At 47.9% G+C, this 25,300-nt stretch overlaps 1 protein-coding gene across 8 annotated transcripts in view; it reads left to right on the top strand.

Moving 5' to 3' along the window:
* Nucleotides 1-25,300, top strand: part of FBXL16 (F-box and leucine rich repeat protein 16) — a 282,879-nt gene that overhangs the window by 131,851 nt on the left and 125,728 nt on the right. For 5 of the 8 annotated variants that reach the window (XM_075898947.1, XM_075898946.1, XM_075898944.1 and 2 more), the window contains one exon: nucleotides 9,537-9,664. The exons of the other annotated variants lie outside the window; for them this stretch is intronic. The gene's annotated coding sequence lies outside the window, so the exon portion shown is untranslated. The remainder of the gene's footprint in view (nucleotides 1-9,536; nucleotides 9,665-25,300) is intronic. 8 annotated transcript variants of the gene reach the window in all.

The following is a 25,300-nucleotide window of genomic DNA, read 5'->3' as shown; positions in this document are numbered from 1 at the left end:
CTCTGGAGATATTTGAGCAGGTTGGATAGATACCTATCAGGGATGATCTAGATGGTGCTTGGTCCTGCTGTGAGGGAAGGTGACTAGAGTGATGACCTCTCAAAGCCCCTTCCAGTTCTAGTATTCTATAATTATGTGAAGTAGCATGAGAGGCAGGTAGGAGGCAGTCCTAGCTAACAGGAGCTGTTGTGGGTAAATGACCCTATGGCTCAGGCAGGACCATCCCTACCCTGTCCCCAATTAAAAAAAGGACACATGTCCTTTCATATGTGTTCATTTTTTTTAATTGTATCCTTTGGTATATATGGTTGTGACAATTTTCTTCCACTATTTGATCTGAGGAAGTGGGTCTGGCCCACGAAAGCTCATCATCTAATAAACCATCTTGTTAGTCTTTAAAGTGCTACACAGTCCTGTTTTTTGTTTCAAAGGAGAGATGATACACAAACGTTTTTGGCCAATCACGTGTTTCTAGCCTTTGGGACACCCAGGAAATTGCCACAAGCAATCTATGGGAGATGTAGGCTCAGCTCGCCCTCTAGTGACCAGAGACAGGAGTTGATCTCCAACCCAGGAAGGCATTCTGGCTAGGCAAGGTGGGGGGTTTACCTATTTTTGGAAGATGCTGTTTTGTTTTGCGAATCAGCCAAGGAGCATTTGAAGTGTCCTTACAGCAGGCATGTCCAAAGTCCGTCCGCGGGCCAATTGCGGCCCGTGTTCCGGTTTAATACGGCCCCCCAGGTAATTTGGCAATATCTATCTTTTATGGCCCCCAACGAATCCATATGTATTGAGATGAATACATTGTAAAATCTCAGTTAATGTCAGTTGGTCTAAATCAGTTATAAATATATTTGGACACAACATGTATACTTGGTGTTATGTTCCTGTTCATATTTTTTTAACTTAAAAGTTGACAGACAACCTTTATTACCAATAATATGTAATGTACTTTACAATGTTCCTGACACATATTTCAGCTTCCTGGATTTTTTTTTCATCTGGCCTTCAGATATGAAAGGCAGAGTGATTTAACACCTGTTTAGATTTGTCATCCATGTGATGAAATGAAAAGTATGCCGTTTGCAATAAACTTTGCATAAAATAGTTAATTTGCATTTAATTTTAATGGTTCAAAGAATGTCAGGCAAAATGGTCGGCCCTCATGCATGTTCACTTCATCAAATCTGGCCCTCTTTGAAAAAAGTTTGGACACCCCTGCCTTACAGCAAAGCCCACTCCCAGATGGGAGAGATTGCAGAGTCTTGCTGCTCAGAGCTGGGATCAGACCTAGAGCTGAATATCCCCAGAATGTTCCGGGCCAGGGGGCTGGGGACTTGTGTGGGGCCCATCACTGGTTAATCCATCTCTGGCATGGGGTGCCAGCTGGCAGGTCCCAGGGAATCAGTGCAAGACTTTGCCACTGAGCTTCTGTGTGTAGTCTGTTAGAATAATGCAACAGCAGCTGTTTTTCTATACCTGAGGGACCCAATTCTGCCATCTCTGATCATACCAAGTGATACCTTGTACCTTGAATAGTCCTGTTGATTTCAGAGGGAATGCTCAGGGGTAGGAGACTGATCAGCCTGACAAAATTTGACTCTTTGTAACTTATGAGGTGATTGGCATTTTATAGGTCAATTAGGACACTGTTGGCCTATCTGACAGTCAAGGTCGGACACACACACACGCATGCATGGCATGTGGGCTGCTGGCTGTATTGGAGGAGGGTATGAGAATCTTGCTAAAGTAATTTCCATAAGGCTTGTCAGGAGTGCGTGTTTTCAGGAGGCCTTTGTCAGACTAAAAACGACACTGTCTGAGTACAGAGAGAACTAGGGCAGTGATGTGAAGCTTGGTGTCAGTAGGAGCTTATGTTCATAGCCCAGCCTCAAAAGTCTCCCCCAGAACATAGCACTGGTCAGTGGCTTCTGGTGGGATGGGGTGAGGATGATCAGGGTGGTGAGAAGCAGGGAGCAAGACGCCCCCGAACTGTGAGCAATTTCACACTGGAAGTTTACAGCTGCCTTTAGGAACCAGATTGTCAAACTCAGTAGCCAGCCCCTCCACTCCGTTGTCCACCCATTTCACTAAGCTCCTGCAAGGGCACTGGAGTGCACAGCACCAGAAGTGGGTCTGCATTTTCCAAAGGGCCCAGCAACCAGCCAAGCTGTGTTCTTCTGACAAACTTAGTCCTGTCTTTCTGATGTACTGAAACAAAACCCTAACTTTGGGGGTGTTTGGGTGGCTCAGTAGTTTGAAACTAGGGCTGTCATTGCAATATTAGCTGTGACTTATTGGCTCCAGAAGAGTTGCCATCTTTCTTCTTCTTTCCCAGGAATTTAGTATTCCTTCCGCAGGCTCTTTCCTCCAGCTCTCCCACATGCCTGTTCTCATGCCTTTTATTCCAGGCAGTAGAGTGGGCGAGCAGAGCTTTAAGCAAATAGAATGAATTTCTTTGGACCCCTATATCTCACCAACTGAATGTGTTCTGATGCAGCTGCAATTGAGTAAATAATGTTGTGCCTACTCCTGGGTGCATTGCAGTAAGAGCTGGATCAACATTGCCTTCACTGTGACATCAAATACAGGCCTAAAAGCTGTGAATGCAGGCTTGTGTTAGTAAGTTGAATCCTGGATCAAGACCCCACTGAGCTAGGTGCTATACAAACACAGAGTAAAGCGATAGGCCCTGTCCTAAAGAGCTTCCAGGAGTCTATTTTTTTTATTGTGCAAATCAAATCCAGAGCCAGTATCCGCAGGAGTAACCTCATTGATTTCAATAGCATTCTTAGGCCAGAGCTGTATTTGGCCCTGTGCTGACAAATGGTGACTAGTATCTGCCTGATGTAGAGGAAGATGAGTTGCAAGAACAGAAGGATTCATTCAAGAATGTTCTCCCTCTGTCTCTGGCCTGGCATTGGAATACAAGGCACACTCAAGCATAGATCTGCAGTTTAAGCCAGTGTTTCTTAAACTTTTTAAGACCGAGGAACACCAAACAATTTTTTTTGAGGAACACCAAGGATTTTTTTGTTGAGGAAAAGGGGAAAAAAGGGGGGGGGGGGAACAGGCCAGGGAAAAGTTATGGACCCCCTCAAAAAAAGGGTGGGGGGAAGTTATTGGGTGGGGGAGTCACCTGCCCCTTTAAGGGTGGTCATTTTGAACTCTGTTGTTCTCTGCGGCACACCGGTTTGCCATGGAACACAGTTTAAGAAACACTGGTTTAGGTACATCATCGCTTCTCTGCTGAACCCTGCCCACAGCTTACCAGTGAGGAGGCAGGGCTGGTGACCAGAAAGGCCCAAGGCTGAGTTCAATCCCCTGCTCTACCAAGTTTTCCAGTTTGAACTTGTATGTGTTTCTCATCTGGAAAAGGGACAGGCCTCTCTCCTTTGTCTGTGAACTGTTTGGGGCAGGGATGAGTATGTGACATAGCACAAAGGAGCCCACATCTCAGCAGGGACCTACAGACATTATGGGGTAATAAGGGTTGTGGGGGACAGGGCTGCCCAGAGGATTCAGGGGGTCTGGGGCAAAGCAATTTTAGGGGCCCCTTCCTGGCACTCCCTGTCTCAGACATCAGACTTCAGACATTCTCGTGGGGGCCCCTCTGGGGCAAATTGCCCCACTTGTCTCCCCCATCTCCCGCCCCGGGCAGCCCTGGTGGGGGAGCCTTTTAATCATCTAATGTGTGTGATCTTGACCTTTGTTTCTTATCCACTCGCCTCACTAGGGCATGGTGCCAAGGGACCTGGGACTCATTAACACAGGGATGGGGAAACTTTTTTGGGGTCAAACTGTTCACCCTCAGAAAAATCAGTTGGGGGGCTACATACAGATGAGAAGCAAAAAACAAACAAAAATACCCCTCACTGATGTGATGCCCTGACTGAGAAGGAGAAAGACTTCCCCTTGCACACCGCAGCCTGGGAGGGGGCTACCTACTATATTTTGTGTGCTCCAGTTCCATCATGGGGCAGGAGGGAGCTGGAGTGCCAGCACCAGCTCTTCAGTGCGGGGGGGGGGTGGACCCTGAGCCTCAGGGGCCAGATCCAGGCAAGCTGGAGGCCGCATCTGGCTCTTGGGCTTGAGGCTCCCCATCTCCTGCTTTAGCAAAACTCCATGACCACCCTGGAAAAGCTGCCCTCTGTTATTCCGTAATATTAATCTTTTCACTCATTCTGTACGTCAGTTTCTTTAATCCATCACTTTATTCTGTCAGTCTGCCTAGCTAATGTAGCCATCAAAACTACGTTACAGTATGCCTAGCTCAGTATGTCTGTGCACCACAGTAGTCCTTCGTGTGCTTGCTCAATCCATTCCACTTAGGTGTGCGTGCCCCCTGTGCATGGATTGTTGGAGAGTTTTCCCTTAGCAGAACCTGTCGGGACAGCAGGGGAACACCCTGGAGTGGCGCCGCTCTATTGGTGCATATATACCCCTGCTGGCCCTTCGCCCCCTCAGTTCCTTCTTACCGCCGTTTCTCGCTTGCTTGCAAACGTGACCTTCGCAATATCTACAAGCTTTTAGAGTAGTTAGCCCCTAGTTGAATCCCTTTGTCCTTTCCAAGTTGCTTCACCTGTTAAGTACCGGTTTAGATAGTTAGATAAGCTTGTTTGGGTTGGAGCTCGCCTATTGCATCTCCTTCCCTCCCAGCCCATGGGACATGCCAGGGCCTCATGGCATTAAGCCCTGTGAGGATAAGCCCTGTGTTGACTGTTCCAAGCCTATGCCCTGTGGTGACCACACGATTCATACCTGCCATTGGGAGGTGTGATTGCAGTGTAGATATGCTTAGCTAGCTTTCCTCTAGCTCATGGGTTCCCAAACTGGGGCCTCCTGGGGGTGTGTGAAGAAATTCCAGGGGGGGTGCAAGGTGACGCAGCCCCCCCCCATCAAGTTTTGCTGCTCTGCTCAGTTCTCTCCCCCCCTTTTTCCCTTCAAGTTTTTCTCCAGGGGTGGGGTGGAGGGGGCATGAGGGTTTGTCAAAAATCAGAAAGGGGGGCGTGATGCTGAAAAGTTTGGGAACCACTGCTCTAGCTCATGTACCAATAGCAGTGACTCTAGCACCATGGGTAGTGATTTCTCAAAAGTGCACGCAGGGTCCTGGCTTAGATTTACAAAAATATTTAGGGACCTAAAAGTGCAGGTGAGTTTCTAGTGGGAGTTTCCAAGTGCTTGGCTGCTTTACAGATCCATTGTCTCCCCTTGGTCTCTAAAAAGAAAAGATTTGTTCCAATATTCACTCTGCTGTCTTCCCATTGAAAGCAGTAGAGCCGTGACTGGGTAGATTTGGCATTGTGGATTTCTGGATCTAGTTGAGAACTCTTTGGAGTGCTTTGCAAACTGAATTCTGTTCTTTCATGGACTGGGTTGAGGGATAGCAGTTGCCTGAGGATCTTGACCCTCCCTCCACAGTTGGGGGATCTGGGATTAGAGGTTTTGATTTGGGCCTAGATCTGGTCTCTGCATTTTAAATAGAGTTGTCTGGTTTTGACAGACCAATATTTGAGCTTTCTGTTCGGGAAACAAATTGAGAAAATACAAATGCGAAAATATAAATGTCTGGTATTTTCTAAATAAGATGTAATGTAGATTGTGATGTAATGTCCAGTATTTTTGTTGAAACCATCTGGCAACCCTAATTTTAAAGCTTATTGAAATAGTGATTATTTTCATTAGTATTATTAGAGCCACCTTTGTACAAGAGAAGCTTTTGTCATCTGCACAAAGAGGGATTTTTAAATGCAAGGTGAGTGGATCTCTAGGATACCAGGGCTAAATATAAGCAGATTGCCTGCCTGACATCTCAACAGCCCCCAGGTATAGCATAGATTAACTTGTCGGGCCTATTGTTTTGACAACTGAGAGCTAAAAACAACTCCTACAAGTGTTCACAGTGCATTTATGAGCAAGGCAACTTACTAGCCTTACGTTTGTATATGCCATGGACTTCCACCAGAGAAAGCAGTTGCTTAAATTAAACAAGCATGGTCTTGCAGCTAAGGCACTGGGTCTAGGGTTCTGGGTTATAGTCCTATCTCTGCCACATACTTGCTGTGTGTCCATGGATGTGCTTCAGTTTCCTATCTATAAAATGGGGTACGTAATCCTTCCTTCGTTGATTTAAATTGGAAACTTTCAGGATAGGAACTGTTTCTTACTATATGTGTATACATTAGGACAATGGGAGCCTTATCATTGGAGCATTTAGGTGATATCACAATAACCACAATTCTGCCTACTAGCTGAAATACAGATTCCAATCCTCCTGGAGTGGCTCCTCCGTCAAAGCTCTGCAGTATGGGGATATACCTAGTCAGCATAGCGTGGACATTGCTGAGAGGTTGTTCCAGAGAAGCATGGGGTGCTGCAGACTCTGCTGGTAAAAGGACACTGAACACTTGCCAGCCAGGAGCAGGGCCAGATTTAGGAATTGTGGGGCCCAATTCAAACAATTTTGACGGGGCCCTGCAGCAATTTGGGGAGGGGCTCAACCACCAAAAAAAGCACACACAAGTTTCAACAAAGGGCCCTAGGAATTGTTTTGATTGAGCAAAAAAAAAAAAAGCACAAACAAATCCCCTGCGAACACACACACACGGGGCGCAGGAGAACCCTGCGCTAAACAGCCAGCGCACTCCTCTGGGGGCGGCAGGTTTGTATAATTTTTGGTGGTGCCCCATTAGCCACACCCGCTGACCCCCGTTAACCAGGCCTCTGGAGGTAACATGCTCAGGGCAAGATGGACACGTGACCAGAAGTAAAAGGTGTCATGTCACTCCTCGAAGGACTTTTCCCACCATCCTCCTACCAACAAGGATTAGTTTGGCCCCCACCAAACCCCCCTCATACAACTGTCCTGCAATTGCATTAACCCAACGTGTGTGACATTAACTTGGGGGCAGAGAGGCTGGGGGAAGTGTTCCCTCTCAGGCTATGTCTATCTACACTCATGGCTTCTTGCGCAAATACAGCTATTCTTGCACAAGAACCCACAGAGCAGCCACACTGCCCGCCTGCTCTTTCGCAAGGACATTTACGGTACGGCATGGTACGAGAGGGTGTCTTGCACAGGAGCTACGCTCTTTTCTACCAGGTGTACACTCTCTTGAGCAAGAGGGCAGTGTGGATGTTCAGCAGGGATTTCTTGCACAAGAAACCCCTATGGCTAAAATGGGCATTGGAGCTTTCTTGCGCAAGAGAGCATCCACACTGCCACGGATGCTCTTGCGCACAGCACAGCTCACGCATGGCAGTGTGGACGTGTTCTTGCACAAGTCTTCTTGCACAAGCACCCTTGCGCAAGATGTTCTTGTGCAAGAAGCTGCCAGTGTAGACATAGCCTAAGAGTTTCCTCCCATGAGCAAAATGGATTTTGTGTTGTGCACTTGTACTGAGTTCATGTGGCTTGTTTGGATGTGGCACCCAAGTTAATAAATATTTTATAAACCTTTACCTTTTCTCTCTGCTTCCATGTCTCCTTCCCTTGCTCCATCAGCTCCCCTGGTGCCTGCTGCCCCCCAACTCCTCACCCTCCTCTGCTGTCCTGACTCCTCCCCTTCTCACTGCCCTCAGCCCTCCTGTGACCTACCCCCCCTCCACCAGCCCTTCTCTCCCCCCTGTGCCCACTCCTCCAGTAGCCCCACTCTGATCATGTGAGCTACCCCTCCTTATCCCCTCTCCTAACACCTCCCTCTACACATCTGCCCTGCCTCTCTCTCCTCTGGTGCTGGTCCCTCCTCTGCAGGTGTCTGCCCTTCTGCTTCACCCCCAGAATCCCCTGGCACCTGCACCTTCCCTTACCCTTGCACCCTCCTGGTGCCTCCCCCTTCCCTTATTGACCCTGCCCCTTTGCCCTCTTTCCCTGATGCCCACCCCCTCACCACTCTCTGCCTCTGTTCCCCTCCTGCCCCTCTGTGCCCTCACACATGACTTGCTCCAGCCCCACCTTTCTCATGCCCACCCCTTCTTTCAAGCCTTCTCCCAACATCTCCACCTCCCCCCTCTAGTCCCCAATGCCCTTCCCCTCTCCTATCCCAGCATCACCCTGTCCCCCCTCCCACTGACACCTCCCCTCCTGCCCTTTCCCTCATTGTCTGCACTTGGCCCCCTGCCATTTGTCTCTCCTCCACCCTGTCTCTTGGTGCCTTCCTCTTTCTTCCCCGTCCCCCCCTGCACAAGCCCCTCCCCCTCTCACTCACTCCCACTAGTTTTCCCCCCTCCCCTACCTTCTGCCTTCCACTTTGCAGGGCCGGAGTCTGTGCTCTGGCCCCGAACTCCGAACCCGGAGCTAGGCCGTGCGGCACCATGTGGCACTGAGGAGTTTTAAAGTCCCGGGCTGTGATGTCACGTCATGCCCGGGCGTCCTTCCCCACTCACCTGCAAACACCGCGCATGGCGGCAGCAGCAGCTGGCGAGAGGGAGCCGCACTGAAAGCCGTGCACAGCAGGATCAGGCCGGGTCCGAGGGGGATGCTCTGGGACCGGGGTGGGAGAACGCGCAGGGGGGCTGGCAGGTGGGGGCTGGGGACTGCTCCAGGCAGAGCCGGGGGAGAGACCCAGCTTCAAATATTGCTGGAGCAGGGCCCCCGGCTCTTAATATTAACTTGCCGCCCATGGCGCCTGACACACTTCCGGGTTCAGGGCGCAGGGCCCCTTTAGGCACGTGGCCCCATTTGGGGGAATCGGGGGAATCGGCCTAAGGCTGTCCCTGACCAGGAGCAAGGATCTGAGCATTAAACCTGATCTCGATTTGCTTGTGTTGTGCTCTCAATGGGTTGGTCTGAGTTTTGAACCCTGCTGATACTATTTGTACTGTTTGGCAGGGATGTGGACTGAAGTTCCTTGGTATGTCCAGCCCTGAGTCCACACAATTCTAAGCTCTTCTGATCTGGAGATCCTGTAGTTTTTTCACACCCCTGAGTGAGGGAAGTTACAATGCCTTACTACTATTGTAGACAAGTTCTCATTCTCAAGGGTGCCAATTATAAGGTCTGCTTAAAGCCCATGTTCTGACTCCAGAGGCAGTTCTTAAATGCAACAGAGTTTGAGCTACTTGCAGATTTGCATTTGGGGCAGGGAGTTTGTTATAAAAAGAGGGAGACAGGATGGTGAAGAATAACAAAAGGCTGGGCATTCAAGCAGTTGAAGGATTGTTGGATCATCATGATAACATTGCCTGGTACTTCACTTAAAAAATAGGGGGGGTGCAGTGAGTCAACATGGCCTCCCACTGACCCAGGTGAGGAAATTCCCCCAAGGACTCCTTGGTAGGCAGTGCCAGAACGACTCAGCCCCGCCTACCAGAAACAGGAAGGCAGGGCTGGAGGTATAAAAAGAGGCGCGCCAAGCTCAGAGCTTGGCCGTCGAGCAGGCCAGAGGTTCTACCCCAGCCTCAGAGGAGAAAGGCTTTGCCATGCTGCCCTCAGAGGGAGGACTAGGTTGCGCCGCCCGGACCGCTGCTGGGCCCTGAGAACTGGCCCAGGCCACCTTGGCCGCTGCCTGGGCCCACAAATTTCTCTGGACCCCCAGGACTCTTGCCAGGACCAGATGAGTGGGCTGGACTAACTGGACCCTTACCTCAGCAGGGCCCTGAGCCAATGGACACGCTGCTGGCACCTCCGTCCCCAGATGACTCCAAGGAGCTGTGTCCAAGCCAGGTAGGCCCCCCAAGGGGAATAGGGAAGTAGCCCCGGGGCAGCTGAGGAAATGGAGATCAGCAGGGCAATGTGTTGCGGCTTGGATCACTGCCGACGCAGTGGAGCAGGTGGGCCTGCATCCCCCCTGGGACCCCTTCCCTTGGGTGGCAGGTTCCCCCTATAGGGAGAAAAACCCCTGTGCTTGTCAGCTCTCTGCCAGCAAGGAGACCCAACCCCTCAGCCTGCAGGTAGGCCTGTGTCTTTGAACCTTTTGGACTTACTTGTTTAATTGTTTATTGCTCCACCCTGAACAAGGCCTGGGCTCAAACTGCTGTGCAGCGTGTCAGACTACTGTTTACCAGTATGTTTGGGTATGTCTACACTACCCCGCTAGTTCGAACTAGTGGGGTAATGTAGGCATACCGCACTTGCAAATGAAGCCCGGGATTTGAATTTCCCAGGCTTCATTTGCATAAGCCGGGCGCCGCCATTTTTAAATCCCAGCTAGTTCGAACCCCGTGCCGCGCGGCTACACGCGGCACGGAGTAGCTAGTTCGGAATGAGGAGTACAGCTAGTTCGGATTAGGAAGCCTAATCCGAACTAGCTACTCCGTGCCGCGTGTAGCCGCGCGGCACAGGGTTCGAACTAGCCGGGATTTAAAAATGGCGGCTCCCCGCTTATGCAAATGAAGCCCGGGAAATTCAAATCCCGGGCTTCATTTGCAAGTGTGGTATGCCTACATTACCCCACTAGTTCGAACTAGGAGGGTAGTGTAGACATACCCTTAGTTGCCTCGTCCTGACCCAGGGCTGGGTTCAGAAAACTGCCAATCGGCTTACCAGGAGCTGTTTAACCATTATTTACTGCTCAGCCCTGAACAAGGGTGAGGCCTCTAGAACTGCAGTTCGGCGTGCAGTCAGGCCTCAAACTCTGGCGGCTTATAGTGTGTCAGTGTGGCCTCCTACTGACATGAACTATTACAGGGGGAAAAGAGTAGGAATGAGCGTTGTGCTGCAGGGATCTGCATTTGAACCACTTCTGTTAAACTTTTTGTAAATATTCTTGAAAGGTGTAAAAAGTGACTAAAAGACTAATACAAAGCTGACTGCAAAGGGATCTCATAAAACTGGGTGATTGGGGAGCACAAGGGCAGATGGAATTCAGTGTGAGTGCAAAATAATGCACATGGGGAAAATATAATCCTAGCAATACATACAAAACTGCTGGGGTCTAAAATAGCTGTTGCCTTTCAAGAAAGAGCTTTCAGAATTCTTGTAGATAGTTCCCTGAAAACATCTCTTCAATGTGCAGTGACAATCTAAAAACTAAAAAGCTAACAGAATATTGGGAATAATTAGGAAAGGAATAAATAAGACCTACCACCATTGCCTCTATATAAAGTCATTGTATGACCACATCTTGAATATTGTATGCTGATCTAGTCACCCTATCTGAAAAAAGATGTATTGGATTTGGAAAAGGTACAGAAAGGGCAACAGAAATGATTAGGGGGTTAAGGAACAGATTCCATATGAGGAGAAATTAACAAGACTGGGACTCTTGAGCTTGGAAAAGAAATGACTAAAGTGTGAGGGAATATGTTAGAGGTGTAGAAAATCATGAATGGTGTGGAAAAATAGAATAAGGAAATAGTAAAGGAATAAATAATAACATAACACAAGAAGCTGACCCAATTTAAATGTATAGGCAGCAGATTAAACAAACAAGAGGCGACGGGATGGATCATGATGATTGCCTCTTCTGTTTATTCCTTCTGAAGCACCTGCCATTGTTAGAAAACAGGATGCAGGGCTAGAAGGACCATTGGTCTTACCCAGTATGGCTATTCTGATATTCTTATATAGAGCTGAAATGTATCTGCCTTCTGCTATAACCCATTAGACCCCACTCCTCTTCCAGAGTTAAGATAGAGCACAGGAGTCCTGACCGGGGTGTGTGTGTGTCTGTGTGTGTGTGTCTCTCTCTTCCCCCCTCCCCCCCCAGAGTTAGTGACAAAGAAAGAATATTAGGGCTGTCAATTGATGTGCGTTAATGCCTACGATTAACGCAGGGCTGGATTAATGTGTTATTTTTAACACGTTAATTGCAGGCATTAATGCTGTGCTGCCGCTTTGAAGCACCGCTCCGGCACTTCAGAGGGGCAGCACATTAGGAATCGGGGATCAGCTGGAGTCCCCTGCATTCCATGCAGCGCTTCCCCTTTGAAGCACCTCCCCAGCACCTCAAAGGGGCAGTGCATTAGGAGCCAGGGATCAGCTGGAGTTCTCAGCTGACCCCAGGCTTCCACGGTGGTGTCACTTGGAAACGCCAGGGCGGTGTTTCCAAAGGGCAGTGAGGCATGCAGCCAGGGTCAGCTGGGGACTCCAGCTGATCCCGGGATTCCACGGTGCTGCCCCTTTGAAACGTCACTACTGCGTTTCAAATGGGCAGCTGCATTGAGCCTGGGGTCAGCTGAGGACTCTAGCTGATCCCGGGATTCCGCAGCTCTGCCAGTTTAAAATGCCACTGCAGTGTTTCAAAGGGGCAGCGCACAAGATTAATTGCGAGTAAATATTAATTGTGCGATTAATTTTTTTAATCGCTTGACAGCCCTAAATAATATATTAAAATTAAGGCTAACCACCACAAGATGTCAGAATATGCTAGTGTTAGAGCTGTGTGGGTCTAAAATGTATTTAATTTTCTTTCTTTTTATATAGGAATTAGATACAGTGCTCCTGCAAGCTTACTGCTAAGCTGTGTGCAAACAATGTAGAGTTTTCCAGTGCTGTAGTAGTCCTTGGATAGAGATGAAGTATATGGGGTAGAGGGCGGATAGGGTTGGTTTCACACGTCCCATTTGGTCCTTGGCTTGTACTAAACATGCTCAGTAACACTGCTGATGCTCTCACTCTTCCCCCCCCCCCCCCAACATGGCATGCACAGGATGCCCCCCCCCCCCACCAAAATCTGAAATTGTATCACTGCTCATTCTCTCCTCAGGGGAAGAAGCATGGACAGTGTAGATGCTGCCCTGTATTTAGGGATGAGAAGGCAGGCCGAAGAGATAGGTCTTGCCTTAGGAGCAGAAGGGGGTGAAGTTTGGGACGGTCTTAACTTCCTGGGGATCTCTGTTCCAGAGACTAGTGTCAGTCTGGCGTCTTCCTTACTGTCCTAAAGAAGGGCAGCCCCTGGCTCTCCCCAACTAGCCTCCGAAACAGCTCTCTCCATCATGAGTTTCACCCTGATCCATTGTGCCAGCAAAACAGAGCTGTTAGCCATGGTCTTCCTCCCTGGAGCTTTTGGTGATCTTTTAGATAGCCAGGCCATGGAGCATCTTGAGGTTAAGGACCAAGACCTTAGACCTGATTTTGTGTTTAATGGTAAGCCAGTGCAGACAGAAGGGGATTGGTGTGCTCACAGTAGTAAAGATCCATCCTAGAGTGCCGGTAAGGAGTAAAGATAGGACAGAAGGCAGTGGAGGCAAAAGAGACTAACTTGATAGAGTTCTGTAAATTGGGCAAAATATTTTCACAGTGGAAGAAAGCATAGGGGCTCTCCATAAACTACTTGAAACATGTTTTGATGATTTTTCAGGGCCTACACATCTCGTGACATTTAGTAACGAATTAAGAACCCATCCACACTGTAATGCATTATATAATTTACAGAGTATCTGTAAACACCACTCTCAGGCGGGGTTATCCTAACTAAAGGTGGAGTTCAGGCCCCAGAACATAGTTCTGATTTTGATAGCTGAAGGTCTGAGTTGGTTCTGGAGAAACCTGTTCTATTTTTATCTTGGCATATTGCAATCATTTTATTTTTCAGTCTCTGTCTTTTTTGTGTGTGACCATGTGTGTGCACTCAGTAACTACATGAGCAATGCTAGTTGCACCCAAACCATCTGTATACAGCAGGATTTTTACCCAATGCCCTCCACTCCAACCTGCAAGCCAGCACAAGAGAGATTGGAATTATCTCTGGGATACTGCAGTGTGAACTCTGCTAGCCCCAGCTGTGGTAAAATGGGGTCCTGCTGAGTGCTGTTCATAATCTGGAACAAGACAATATTTCTTTTAAAAAACATTAACATCATGACTCTTTGAATCATATTCACATTAAGGAAGAATCCAGCCTTCTTAAAGACTTTGCAGTTCCTTAGACTCTAATGCTAGAGCAAGTATGGATTTTGACTGGCCATGATCCTGTGTGTAGGGCACTATACTGGGTTCAGTTCCTGACTGTGCCACTGTCAAGGCTTCTTCCCCACTCTGGCATGATAAATGCAGAAGCGGGGGCTCACAAAGTACCCCAAAACCTTATCTTTCCAGGTTTGGTATAATGCTTCCCCCCCAAATCTTAAACCTAGATTTTTGGGGATAAAAAATCCACTGCCACCACCCAGGTAGTAATAAAGAAACCAGGGAGCGACCACTTGGGAAATCTCAGCCCCAAAAGTAAAACCAAGACACAAAAATTAACCAATTAACCAATAACAGGTTAATAAAAAGAAAAAAAGAGAACTTTTATCACCACAATATTCCTGTTGCAAGGATAATGACTAGTTGGAAAAGACACCAATTAATATACTCATGAGGGGATTCCACCATGGGCCAAAACTTAGTTACAAAGTAGAGGAAACCCCATTTTTAAATGCACAGACATCAGATTCCCAATCCCAAACCACAAATCAATAAAACCTAATGGATTTATCTAAACTTTACCCTATTTATAGATAGCGTAGAGTCTTTTCTTGGAGGAAGATATAGTGTCTGTCCCCCTCAGTAGCTGGAGAGAAACTGCCCAGGGACAAAGGCCCCAAAAATTCCTTTGTCCCAGTTTGAAATTCCTACCTACATTTCTATTGGCTGACAGTTACCTGGTTTAAGTAAAGGACATAGTTAACCCTTTAGTCCCCAGGCTGCTGGCTAACCCTCATGATCATGACAGCCACTGACCTGTTTGGTGATGCTGAGCAAGTCACTTCATCTCTGTGTCCGTTTCCCCTCCTGCCCTTTGTTTAGATTGTAGAGCCCTGCAGATCTGATGATAACCTCTTTATATCTGCAAGTATCCACATCCACAGATGTGGATGCAGAAACCATCAGCTCATTTTTGTGGATAAAGATGCATATGCATATTTTGTATTTAGAACCCTGCAAATTCATGGATATTTGCTTTATGTCTGAGTGCTTGCATCTGTGGCTCATATTTGTGGATACTGATTTGCACAGGAATACAATTTTTGTATCTGTGCGGGGTTCTATATGTTTGTACAGCACCTAGCACATCAGGGTCCTGATCTCAGTTGGGGCTATTGAGGAATTATAATGAGGTGATAGCACTAACCCACAAAAAAAAAAAGTCAAGGGCCACAAGTGAGAAGCAATGGAAAAATAACAACCCGTCACTGACCTGGCTCCCAAGTGAGAAGAAGAAAGACATTCACCTGACTGTCCTCAAGCTCCAGTCCCATGGTATGTGTGGGGTGGGGGAAGGATGTGACAAAACTCAGGGCTTATACCCAAGGCCAGATTATCTTCTGGGGTCCTGGGGCTAGTATATTTTGTGGGGGCTCTTTAGGTTCTGGGGTGGGGCCAAAAACGAGAGGTTCAGTGTGTGGCAGGAGGCTGCCAGGGAGCAGGCTGAGGAGTGAGTGCAGATCTGGGTGGGAAGTAGGATGCAGGATCAGGCTAGGGGTGGGAATGAGAGTAGGATCTGGGGGTAGGTAGGTGCAGGATCAGGCTGGGGGTGTGGAGTCTGTGTAGGTGGTAGTGTGCAGGAATGAGCTGTGGTGAAGGTGGGGTCTGGGTAGAAGGTAAGGTGCAGGAGTGGGCTGAGGGGGTGGGGTCTGTGGGGGTGGGTGGTAGGGTCTAGAAAGGAGGGGTATTCAGGGAATGGGAAGGATGGGATAGGAGATTGGGGCACAGTTCCCAGGGTGCCAGAGGTGGCTCTGCACATTGTAGGGAAGTGCTCCTTGCAGTGCTCCACTATCAGACAGAGCCCACAGAACGAATCAGGTCAGCAGCTTGTCTTGATCTAGCCCATATGGGGAGCCCTGAGACTTGTGGGCTGGATCAAGGCAAGCTGCAAGCCATAGGTTTTCCACGCTCTAGACAATGCCCTGCACTGTGCCAGGCCCACCAGCCATGTGGAATGGCTGGAGAACGGACGTAGGGAACCTATCAACATTGCACTGTGGGCTCCATGATCCAGCAGAGAGGCCGTTTAGGTTCATGAAGACCTCTACATGAGCATGCTGCATATTTCTGCCAATAAAATCAGGGAAGCTTTTCTTTCTTCAGTGAGATTTGCCTATAACAGTGTCCAACATGGATTAACCAAGGGCAAGTCATTCCTCACCAACCTTAATTGCCTTCTAAAATGAGAACTGGTTCTGTGAGTATAGGGAAACCAATGGATGTGATACGCTGACTTTAGCAAAGCTTTTGATATGGTCTCCCTCAGTATTCAAGTAAGTAAATTAAAGCAGTATGTCTTATATCAATGGTCTATAAGGTAAAAAGAAAGTTGGCTAGATCATTTGCTCAACAGATAGTGATCAATGGCTGTATGTCTAGTTTGCAGCCAATATCAAGCAGAGTGTCTGAGGGGTTGTGCCTGGGGCCACTTTGGTTCAGCATCTTCATTAATGATCTGGATAATGGGATATATTGCATCCTTAACAAGTGTGTGGATGACACTAAACTGGGGTTGGAGGAAGGGAGGAGACGTAAATACACTGTAAGGTAGGAATAGAGTGCAGAGTGTCCTAAACAAATCAGATAATTGGGCCAAAAGAAATCTGATGAGGTTCAACAAAGACAAGTGCAGAGTCCTGCACTTAGGATGGAAGAATCCCACACACTGCTATAAATTGGGGACTGACTGGCTAAGCAGCAGTTCTACAGAAGAGGACCTAGGGATTACAGAAGATGAGAAGCTGGATTTGAGTCAACAATATGCCCTTGTTGCCAAGAAGGCTAATGGCATATTGGGCTGCATTAGTAGCAGCATTGTCAGCAGATTGAGCGAAGTAATTATTCTCCTCTGTTCAACACTATAGAGCAGGGGTTCTTAACCAGAGAGGTATGCCTCCCCAGGGGAGGTATGAAGGGGATACAGGGGAGGTGTCAGGTGCCTCCCAGAAAATTTATCGCAGTTGCCTTCTCACTGGATAAAATTCTAAAGTTTAGATTTCTTCATAATTAATATTATGAATTAAAATTATAAACATTAATTTCTTATTAACTTCTAGAGATCGGCACACTACAATACAAGTGTGAATCAATCAGGCCCATGTGACGACACACTACAATAACAGTACGCGAGCATTGCCGACTTTCATCTTCAAATATTACGTAAATTTGTTAGGAAAAGGTTCAAAGTAAAAAGCTCATATTATTCATTTAGGCATTGTAATGGGGTTCACTCACCCCACAGCACCACCAGCTGTCAGACTTGGGAATTAGCTCAGATGGCTGCGTCCAGCGGGTTCGCCAGGTCCCAGAGTTCAGGCAGGACTTGGGGTTCAAGCTGGGCCTTCAGCTCAGGCCGGATCGCTGAATCACCAGGCACCAGTAGAGCCTTAGGTTCCTCTAGGTCAGAGGGTAGCCCTGCTGGCCGGCTTGGCCAGGCCTTGGTGGCCCAGGTAGGGAAGCTTTCGCTGGCCTGAGGGAAGGTGGCTGTGGGAGGCCCGGGCCAGGTCTCAGCCTCATCAGCCAGGAGCTCTGGGCAGACCTCTGTCTCCCTCAGAGGCTGGGCCCTGACTGAGCTCCCTGGCAGAGGGTTTTTATAGTCCTAGCCACGTCCTTTAGCTTCCTGTCAGGTGAGGGGGTGGGGCTAGGCTGTGCACAAAAGGGGTGTGTGAACATGAAGTTTACTTTCAGGGGAGGTGTGAAGGTAAAAAGGTTAAGACCCCCTGCTATAGAGCCACGTCTGGAGTATTGTGCACAGTTCTGGACCTCCCCACTACACAAAAGATGTGGACAAATTGGTGAGAGTCAAGTGGAGGGCAACAAAAATTATTAGGGGGGTGGAATGTATACCTTATGAGGAAAGGCTGAGGGAACTGGTTGGCAGAAGAGAAGAATTGGGGGCAGGTGGGTGGGATTTGATAAGTCTTCAACTACCCAAGAGGGATTCCAAAGAGGATGGAGCTAGGCAGTTCTCAGTGGTGGCAGATGACAGAACAAGGAGTAGTGGTCTGAAGCTGCATGGGAGAAATCTTGGTTGTATGATAAGAAAAACTGTTTCCCTAGGAGGGTGGTGAAACTCTTGAATGGGTTACCTAGGAAGGTGGTGGAATCTCTATCTGTAGAGGTTTTGAACGCCTGGCTTGGCACAGCCCTGGCTGGAATGACTTACTTCTGGTTGGTTCTGCTTTGAGAAGGGGGTTGGACTAGATGACCTTCTGTGGTCTGTTCCAGCCCTCATCTTCTATGATCCTTTGATCAGGATCCTCACCCTGGTTTAAAGCACCAAACTCAAGGAGATGATGCGGAAAGAATGGGCCAAGATCTAAGAATGGGTGGGTGGATTCATAAAGTCTTAAGCTAGAAGGGACCATTGTGATCATCTAGCTCAGGGCTACTCAACTTTGGAAGCACCAAGGGCCACAATGATACTCACAGCACATGCAACTTAAGTGTGGTTGCAAATACATGCAAATATATATGCAAATAGCTTCTTTAACATTAACGGGCATGAATACAAAGATTAAGCCTTAAGCCGCAGTGTCGGACCCAAACGTGGCCAGTGTGAGCCAGTCAGCACCTCTTAAGCTCTACCCACACGGCTATGCAGACAGCACTTCCCAAATGCTACGTTGCTCCCAGCACCTCCTCCCTGGGGGCTAGAAACGCCGACACCCTGTACTCGTCTGTTCCAGCCAGCTTGTCCGCTTGCGTCTTTCAATGCTCACTTCTCCTGAGAGACTCCTTGCCATTGTGGAGTGTGTTCCCAGTGGAGGCCATGTTCAAAGGATCCCACCTGCAGGCCACGTGCTGAGTCCCGCGTAAACCCAAGCGGGCCACAAACAAATGGTCTGCATGCGGCCCACAGGCCACTTGTTGAGTAGCCCTGACCTAGCTTCATCTTCTGGATACAGAGTTTGTTTTTACTTATAACCCAATGCCCAGTGGTAGACCTTGAACAGATACATTCTAGAGAGATGGATGACAGCAAATTTACCACAACCCTTGTGAATCTGGCACAATGATCAGTTACCATCCTTAGGGTCTTATAGTCTTAATTCCAGCTTGAGATGAACGATGTTTTGCTCCCTCAGGCTCTCTTCCCTTGGACAAAACATGGGCTGCAGAAAGGTTTTCCACCACTTCCATGGGCCCTGAGTCAAAGAATGGAGAAGATCAATCCCTGTTATTGTTTCACTCCATCTCAGGACTAACACATGCATATTCATAGCACACACCAGTAAGTATTTTAGTCAGAAAGCATTCTGAATGAAATTATACCCTTTAAAATTGGAGAGAATGTATTCTCAAGTTAGTATTACTTGTAATAATCATCTCCTTCAGAGAGATGTGTCATATAATAGCTGCCGTGCCCCATGCATTTTTATTTTAATCATGAAATCAGTTTATGAGCAAAATTTCAACAAGCACTACAAAATGTTATTGATTTATGATGCCACAGTCTCTTCTGATTGTCTTCCTTCTGTATCAAGCAAACCTTAGGAGCTCCTCCTTGGATTTGACACATCCCTACATACTTCACTCTTCAGCAGCCTGCGCTGTTACATAAAACATCTCAAAGTACTGATTCTTAAGGCCTGAGTCTCCTCTCTACCCACAGTGTAACTCAAGAGTAAGCTTATTATCATTTTTCTCCCTCAGCTCCTTTCTCCGACTTTTTCTATTTTTCCACTGAAAAGAGAGGAGGAGGAAGGGAACACGAAAATCCAAGATGGAAAAGAAAACAAGATTAAATTAATCCATTTTTCAGTTTTGGTGCAAGACCAGTGAACTTAGAAAGGACAGATTTTGTAAGGGAAGTTTCTGATTTGGAGAGAAGGTGAGTTTCCATTCAAAGCATTTCAACCAGCTCTAGCCCCAGCATTGCAAAAGGGATGGTGAACATGTGCAAAAATCTGAGTGCCATGCAATGTCTCAGAGTAGCCCGGCATTGGGGGATTTTCAGATCCTGAGAGTTGGCTCAGGTTGGGTTGTACCTTTGGGCAGTATTTGTCTAGCATAAATACAGCTCCCTAGCAGGTGTAGTTCCTTTTTCTTATAGTGATTGATGCAGCATAGTGACATTTCACTGCAAGGTATCAAATGCCTATAATGTTAGAAGCTGCATGAGTGCTCAGATTGTGATGGCCTAAAAGGCCTTGTGAGATGACACAACTACAAAGGGAGGGCTCTGCTGCTTGAATAAATGACAACATGACAGTGAAAAGGATATGGGAAAAAGGCAGAAAGGTGTAGATGGGGCCAGGATCAGAGGAAGTCAAATGTGATGAATAAGGCAGTTGGACATGCTTATATTGGTATACCAGGAGCATGCTATTTGGAGCCAAGTTGGAGTATGATGGAGCAGTTGGCAAAGTGATGATCAAGGTTCTCCCATTCAATCAGGTGAGGGCTTAGAAGCAGCCAGTCAGGGCTGCATGGCAGAGAGGAGCTCAGCATCTGTCAGGAGGGCAAGGGAGAAGGACTGGCTGCATAGTTCAGTGATGAGCAGGGCCGGGGAGAAAGCAGGAGCTCAGGCCTGACTTGCTACCTGATTGGGATCACTGATACCAAGGGCCGGGGAGGTGCTGGAGCTATGGGGAAGTGGTCCAGGGAAATTGATAGAGAAGGTTGCCAGAGAGGCAGCATTTGGCTGCCATCTAGAAGGTCCTTGGGTCAGGACCTGGAATAGTGGGCAGGCCAGGTCTCTCTCCACTACTTGCACTTCACTTGCCACTAAGGAGCATGGCCAATTCAGACTGCAGTTTGCCTCCGAGGCGAGGGACTAGACTGGGCTGAAGTTGGCCAGTGAAGCAGGACTGAAGACTGCCAGTTCTCTGAGAAGGAGGACGAATGGAGCTGAGGTACAGTTGGAAGGCCTTGAAGAGGATGCCATGACCCAGGAGAGACATGGGTCCAAAATCCTGAAGAAGGCACAGACAGCAGAACAGGAAATGGGTGAGACACCACCTGAAGAGGGCAAATGGGAGCTGGATTGAGCTAATTTCCTGGACAACCAGCAGGCGGTGCTGTGGTGATAAGTATGCACCCTGTTACAGGGAGGAAAAAAGGGATTGTTGGGAGATTCCAAGAGATTTGGGGTCCCTTTTCTGTTAGCAAAGGATCCCCCAGAGAAGTATGGAAGTTGATCTGCAATTCCCTCTGTCTCCCCCTGTATTTGACAGAAAGTGGCACAGGCAACATGAAAAGCTTCCTGGAGAAGGAAGGGAAGAAGGCATTAATACGTATATTATGAATTAAAAGGGGACCTTTTGATGAAACAAAAAGGCCATGCTCTGTTCTTCAGAGTGCCTAGACCTCCTGCTGCTAGGCATGGAACAGAAGCCATGAAAGATGCTGTAAGTGGCACCAGTATCAATCTTGACAGCTGTCCTGGAAGTCAATGGAGTGAGATCAGAATTTGCTTGCATATTACTACCAGCAATCCACATTCACAGATCTTTTCTACTCAGGCACAATCCTGAGTTGATGTCAATGAAGTTTTGCCTGCACAGGAACCTCAGGATTGGGTCCACAAATACAGGGCTGGAAAAAACTATTTCAGTGGGAGGATAGTGAAGCATTGGAATGGTTAAGCATGGAGGTGGTGAAATCTCCATTCTCAGAGGTTTTTAAGGCCAGTCTTGGCAAAGCCCTGGCTGGAATGATTTCGTTGGGGTTGGTCCTGCTTTGAGCAGGGTGCTGGACTACATGATCTCCTGAGCTCTCTTCCAACCCTAATCTTCTGTGATTCTAAGGCAATGATCACCACTGCATACATCCATTTCCCCCAAAAAGTATTTCCATTAAAATTAACAGCATGTTGGAAGGAATGTAAATCAGCCTGCCTCAGGGCATGAGTCAATCTAGGGATCAGGAAGAAACTTCCTTTAGGGACAAATCAGACCACACCTGCTCACTCTGAGGGTTTCTTGTGGCCTCCTATGAATCAGCTAGTGCTGGCCAATGTCCAAATCAAGATTGTGAACTATGTGGACTTCAAGTCTGGTTCCTGCAAGTCCTGGGTGCTTGTGGTGTGATGGGAAAGTAAACTGAGCACATCACATAGGAAGGAAGCATGTTCTAGTCTTTTGCTCAGTTATGGAAGATGAGAGCCTTGGCTTGGACCGTGCTAGAGCCCTGTGCTGAGAGTGCATGGATTGTTGGCAGGTAGCTCCAGCACCTAGCTAATCATGTGGCTGGCGCACAGTCTGATTGTTCCAGTAAATGCATTTCCTTTATTACAAAAATGCCAGCTGCAAGAATTGATTGGCTTTAGTCTTTGGATGGGACTCTCATTCTTCCTTCCTGGAGTGAACAGTGTGCATGTTGCCCATCCTGGGTACAAGGCACCAGCTGCATGTTCTGTACAACTGCAGTGAACACTCTGAACTAACAAGTGTTTACAACGTGAGGGTAGGATTGCGCTGTACTCAGGGCCAAATCTTGAGCTTAGTGTAGAGCTACACAGTATTGCCCAGGCTCCAGGAAGGCAGGATGTCTCATTGAAGCACCATCCGATGGGAAGCTTCAGTGTGATCTCCCCAGTCTAAGGTGGTTGTACCCGTGGAGGACACTAGCAAGGACTGTAGTTGTGCCTGGAAGAAGGGTCACAGTAACAAACCCTTTCAGGGGCCTTGCGGTGATCTAGCCCTCAGGTTTCATGCTGGCAAACTCATATTGATTTCTGGACATGGTCTGTTTATACAGGGGCCCAAATCAAGGTCCAGTCCAATATGTTGGTATTTGAAATCAGGATCTCTGTCCTGTCTCTCCATTGCTGCATTGGTGCACGTGGCACAGTACAGATGATCAGAGAGAGAGTCCTTGCCCTGTGGGAATGAAAGCTTGGTTCCAGCTCTTGACCCCAACCAACCCCAAGGTGCACAGTTCCTGCTGTCCCCATTCTGATTCTGTTTGGCAGCAGAACACTGAATACAGCTGAATAACCCGTGAGGCACAAGCCCTGGAGACAGAAAGCATATACAGATCCTTAGCTGGTCTAAATCATTCCACTGACTGCAATGCAGCTATGCTGCTTGACAAGTGCTAGTCCTATGCAAGGAACCAATTTCCTGTCTCAATTAGTTTCCCCCAGATTTTCAGATCTAAGTGCTATTTTGAATCCATCCTCTGCAGCAGCATGTCCCTAGAGCCTGCTGTGCTCTAGGCATTGTCCTCTGAGCACACTATCCCTCCATCTCCCCCATTAGGTCTAGTGGTTCCCATTCCCAGCCCCTGGGGTCTGTCTCATCTCTGCTGTAAGTTCCTTGTTGGAGATGAAAGCTCCGTTGGTGTTCTCCATTAGCATTTCTGAGCCAGACTGCCAATTTCACCTGAGGTTGGTATTTTCTCTGAGCTGAGAATAGTTTGCCCCTTTCTGAAAACCATGGCTTGGATTGCAAGGAAATCAGAGCTGGGCAGAACACCGGCAGTGGGCCATTGTGCGTTACCTGCATTGGGATGTAACTGTTTCCCCTTTGAAAGCAATCCATGGCCCCAAGCTCCACTTCTCCGAACCCATCAGCTTAATGCTGTTATTCCTGTCATTGTGACTTGCTTCAGCAGGGACACACGGTCTCAGTAACATGCTGCCTTTCACATGAAAATGTGACATTTCCATCTTCTTTCTCTTTCACGTACCTCACGCAGTGCCCTGAATATATTAGAGTTAGAGCAAATCCTGCATGCGGAAGGAAATGCAAGCTGGAGACAAGAGGTGGATGGAGGATTGCTGTGAAGGATCATACCTGGAGAATGGAGACATTTCTATTTTCTTCTGCTTTACAACCCCCTCCTCTGACTCCTCTAACTCCCAGGCCTGCTGTCACAATAAATACCTGAAAACAAGTGCCTGTCTTTTCTGAGCCCAGAGTAACAGAGTGGTTTGGATGATATGGAATCCAGGGGACTGTTAGTTTCTGTGGAGGAGACTCTGAAACACACTCAGGGCAAGTTGACACTAGAACTACATCAGCCTCTGTAGTGTGTCTGGTTAAGATGTGCTATGTCAATGAGAGAGCACTTTCTCATCAGCATAATTACTTAGCCTCTGCCTCTCACAGTCTACACTGTGTTCTTTTTTCGTTTTTTGGGGGGCGGGAGGGGGAGAGGCTTTTCCAGCATTTGGCCTGTCTACCTGGGGCCAAATGTAGGAAAAATCTCCTCTTTTGGAAGATCCTGTATTCCTCATAAAATGAAGAAAGCAGGGCTTCTGAGAGAACGTGCCCGCTTTCAATGGAAGTGGAAGCATTCCCTGGACGCGGCAGAGTTTTTAAAAACTCTGCAGTTTAGACATCCCCCCCCAGAGGTGGAGTCGGAGGGCGAGCGTCTCCTGCTAAGCGCTGTCCACATCAGCGCTGTTAAGTCTATGCAACTTATGTCTGTCGGGGGCTTCTTTTTCACACCCCAGAGCGACGTAAGTTAATCAACTTATGCAGTAGTGGACACCAGCCCCTCAGACGTGACGTGTATGCGTGTGTATATCTCGCTATATATAAGGTGGTCTGGGGTAGATTCTCTCCAGCTAGCTTGGATTTCATTATGCTCAGATTCCCTTAGGCTGTCACAGGGTGACTGGCCCCATTTAGAGAAAGTGGGAGGGTCTGGTGCATCTGGACCGATTACCTGCTGCTCATCTGGCTGTATCAGGGATCCCTTCCTCCCCCCCACCCCCCGGCCCTCAGAAAGAGGGAGATGGCTACAGCCACTGCAGAAAGCAGCAAAGTTCCTGCAGGGCCCAGCTCAGCTGCGGGAAGACCTCAGCAGAGGAGGCCTGTGGAAAAGGCCTAACTCTTGGCAATAAGTGCCTAGAGAACAGGAAGAGAGAATCTCAGGGAGGAGGGGTTGGGCTCTGTTAACTAGAATGAGCACTCTGTAAATCAGACTTTGTGAGGGATGTAGTCAGTTGGGCTCCAAAAGGGGGAAAGTTCTGAATATCTGGCTTGTAAGTTAAAGGGCAGCTGACATGGGCCTCAGCAGAACTGCACCTGGCCAGAAGGGGTGGTGTAGAGTAGACACACGGTCATAACCAGGAGAGTTGACCAGCACTTGGTGACTAAGGGGTTAACTAATGCCTCCTGTACCTAGCCAGGTATCAGGTGGTCAGCCAATAACAATGCAGGTAGGAATTTCAAACTGGGAAAGGAGTTCTTATTTTTCCCTCTTTTGTCAAAAAAGCAGAGGTTTCTTCTAAGACTGTGGGACATGGGAGGCACGTCTCTCTCCAAGAATGGACTTCCTACAATGTATAAGTAGGGCAAAGTTTAGATAGTCCATCAGGATTTTGTTGTTTTCCTGATTTGGGAATTTGAAACTGTCTGAGCTGTTGTTGTGGTTTTTTTTCTCTTTTGTAACTAAAACTGTTAGCCCACGGGGTCCCCTTGAATACCTAGATCAATTGGTGGCTCTTTCCATCTAGCCACTTTATAAAAGTTTGTTTTCTTTTTCCTAATTAAC

This window comes from Pelodiscus sinensis, chromosome 16 (assembly GCF_049634645.1).
Source record: "Pelodiscus sinensis isolate JC-2024 chromosome 16, ASM4963464v1, whole genome shotgun sequence".
Lineage (NCBI taxonomy): Eukaryota > Metazoa > Chordata > Testudines > Trionychidae > Pelodiscus > Pelodiscus sinensis.
The sequence above is the reverse complement of the archived record's forward strand: the minus strand, read 5'-3'. Positions and strand labels throughout refer to the sequence as shown.